Raw genomic sequence first — 2,500 nt, forward strand, 5'->3', positions numbered from 1 at the left:
GGGAGACCGCCTGGGAATACCAGGTGCTGTATGCTCTTTTGCTCATTCACTTAGAAACTGAAATCTTGCAATATGCACAAGTAGTCCTTCATGAAAGGGGCTGGAAGCTGTTTTCATTTTGACACGAGAGAGAGAGAGAGAGAGAGAGAGACCACCTTGCATTGTCAATTGCTAAATCTGTATATGGATAAGTAGCCTATGGTTGTCAACTTATTTCGTACGGCCATACCAGCCTGGCAACGCCCGATCTCGTCTGATCTCGGAAGCTAAGCAGGGTCGGGCCTGGTTAGTACTTGGATGGGAGACCGCCTGGGAATACCAGGTGCTGTATGCTCTTTTGCTCATTCACTTAGAAACTGACATCTTGCAATATGCACAAGTAGTCCTTCATGAAAGGGGCTGGAAGCTGTTTTCATTTTGACACGAGAGATAGAGAGAGAGAGACCACCTTGCATTGTCAATTGCTAAATCTGTATATGGATAAGTAGCCTATGGTTGTCAACTTATTTCGTACGGCCATACCAGCCTGGCAACGCCCGATCACGTCTGATCTCGGAAGCTAAGCAGGGTCGGGCCTGGTTAGTACTTGGATGGGAGACCGCCTGGGAATACCAGGTGCTGTATGCTCTTTTGCTCATTCACTTAGAAACTGACATCTTGCAATATGCACAAGTAGTCCTTCATGAAAGGGGCTGGAAGCTGTTTTCATTTTGACACGAGAGAGAGAGAGAGAGAGAGAGAGAGAGAGAGAGACCACCTTGCATTGTCAATTGCTAAATCTGTATATGGATAAGTAGCCTATGGTTGTCAACTTATTTCGTACGGCCATACCAGCCTGGCAACGCCCGATCTCGTCTGATCTCGGAAGCTAAGCAGGGTCGGGCCTGGTTAGTACTTGGATGGGAGACCGCCTGGGAATACCAGGTGCTGTATGCTCTTTTGCTCATTCACTTAGAAACTGACATCTTGCAATATGCACAAGTAGTCCTTCATGAAAGGGGCTGGAAACTGTTTTCATTTTGACACGAGAGAGAGAGAGAGAGAGAGAGAGAGAGACCACCTTGCATTGTCAATTGCTAAATCTGTATATGGATAAGTAGCCTATGGTTGTCAACTTATTTCGTACGGCCATACCAGCCTGGCAACGCCCGATCTCGTCTGATCTCGGAAGCTAAGCAGGGTCGGGCCTGGTTAGTACTTGGATGGGAGACCGCCTGGGAATACCAGGTGCTGTATGCTCTTTTGCTCATTCACTTAGAAACTGAAATCTTGCAATATGCACAAGTAGTCCTTCATGAAAGGGGCTGGAAGCTGTTTTCATTTTGACACGAGAGAGAGAGAGAGAGAGAGAGACCACCTTGCATTGTCAATTGCTAAATCTGTATATGGATAAGTAGCCTATGGTTGTCAACTTATTTTGTACGGCTATACCAGCCTGGCAACGCCCGATCTCGTCTGATCTCGGAAGCTAAGCATGGTCGGGCCTGGTTAGTACTTGGATGGGAGACCGCCTGGGAATACCAGGTGCTGTATGCTCTTTTGCTCATTCACTTAGAAACTGAAATCTTGCAATATGCACAAGTAGTCCTTCATGAAAGGGGCTGGAAGCTGTTTTCATTTTGACACGAGAGAGAGAGAGAGAGAGAGAGAGAGAGAGAGACTACCTTGCATTGTCAATTGCTAAATCTGTATATGGATAAGTAGCCTATGGTTGTCAACTTATTTCGTACGGCCATACCAGCCTGGCAACGCCCGATCTCGTCTGATCTCGGAAGCTAAGCAGGGTCGGGCCTGGTTAGTACTTGGATGGGAGACCGCCTGGGAATACCAGGTGCTGTATGCTCTTTTGCTCATTCACTTAGAAACTGAAATCTTGCAATATGCACAAGTAGTCCTTCATGAAAGGGGCTGGAAGCTGTTTTCATTTTGACACGAGAGAGAGAGAGAGAGAGACCACCTTGCATTGTCAATTGCTAAATCTGTATATGGATAAGTAGCCTATGGTTGTCAACTTATTTCGTACGGCCATACCAGCCTGGCAACGCCCGATCTCGTCTGATCTCGGAAGCTAAGCAGGGTCGGGCCTGGTTAGTACTTGGATGGGAGACCGCCTGGGAATACCAGGTGCTGTATGCTCTTTTGCTCATTCACTTAGAAACTGAAATCTTGCAATATGCACAAGTAGTCCTTCATGAAAGGGGCTGGAAGCTGTTTTCATTTTGACACGAGAGAGAGAGAGAGAGACCACCTTGCATTGTCAATTGCTAAATCTGTATATGGATAAGTAGCCTATGGTTGTCAACTTATTTTGTACGGCTATACCAGCCTGGCAACGCCCGATCTCGTCTGATCTCGGAAGCTAAGCATGGTCGGGCCTGGTTAGTACTTGGATGGGAGACCGCCTGGGAATACCAGGTGCTGTATGCTCTTTTGCTCATTCACTTAGAAACTGAAATCTTGCAATATGCACAAGTAGTCCTTCATGAAAGGGGCTGGAAGC

The 2,500-nt window shown here is 46.9% G+C and overlaps 7 non-coding genes and 2 pseudogenes across 7 annotated transcripts in view; all 9 read left to right on the forward strand.

Annotated features, from left to right (window-relative positions):
- The window catches only part of LOC146242957 (5S ribosomal RNA), a 119-nt gene extending 84 nt beyond the window's left edge, over positions 1-35 (forward strand). Inside the window, exon 1 of the ribosomal RNA XR_014737542.1 lies at positions 1-35. This exon is cut by the window's left edge and continues 84 nt beyond it. This is a non-coding gene — a ribosomal RNA (5S ribosomal RNA).
- Positions 36-215: 180 nt separating this feature from the next.
- On the forward strand, positions 216-334 carry LOC146242958 (5S ribosomal RNA). Its single transcript, XR_014737543.1, has one exon. It is a non-coding gene; the product is annotated as a 5S ribosomal RNA (ribosomal RNA).
- A 174-nt stretch (positions 335-508) lies between these two features.
- LOC146242959 (5S ribosomal RNA) lies at positions 509-627 on the forward strand. Its single transcript, XR_014739216.1, has one exon. It is a non-coding gene; the product is annotated as a 5S ribosomal RNA (ribosomal RNA).
- Positions 628-817: 190 nt separating this feature from the next.
- LOC146242960 (5S ribosomal RNA) lies at positions 818-936 on the forward strand. Its single transcript, XR_014737544.1, has one exon. It is a non-coding gene; the product is annotated as a 5S ribosomal RNA (ribosomal RNA).
- A 184-nt stretch (positions 937-1,120) lies between these two features.
- On the forward strand, positions 1,121-1,239 carry LOC146242961 (5S ribosomal RNA). Its single transcript, XR_014737545.1, has one exon. It is a non-coding gene; the product is annotated as a 5S ribosomal RNA (ribosomal RNA).
- A 178-nt stretch (positions 1,240-1,417) lies between these two features.
- On the forward strand, positions 1,418-1,536 carry LOC146242962 (5S ribosomal RNA; annotated as a pseudogene).
- A 188-nt stretch (positions 1,537-1,724) lies between these two features.
- On the forward strand, positions 1,725-1,843 carry LOC146242963 (5S ribosomal RNA). Its single transcript, XR_014737546.1, has one exon. It is a non-coding gene; the product is annotated as a 5S ribosomal RNA (ribosomal RNA).
- A 174-nt stretch (positions 1,844-2,017) lies between these two features.
- On the forward strand, positions 2,018-2,136 carry LOC146242964 (5S ribosomal RNA). Its single transcript, XR_014737549.1, has one exon. It is a non-coding gene; the product is annotated as a 5S ribosomal RNA (ribosomal RNA).
- A 172-nt stretch (positions 2,137-2,308) lies between these two features.
- On the forward strand, positions 2,309-2,427 carry LOC146242965 (5S ribosomal RNA; annotated as a pseudogene).
- Positions 2,428-2,500: the final 73 nt, after the last annotated feature.

The sequence above is a fragment of the Hypomesus nipponensis genome, chromosome 20, assembly GCF_054491055.1.
Source record: "Hypomesus nipponensis isolate SF chromosome 20, ASM5449105v1, whole genome shotgun sequence".
Lineage (NCBI taxonomy): Eukaryota > Metazoa > Chordata > Actinopteri > Osmeriformes > Osmeridae > Hypomesus > Hypomesus nipponensis.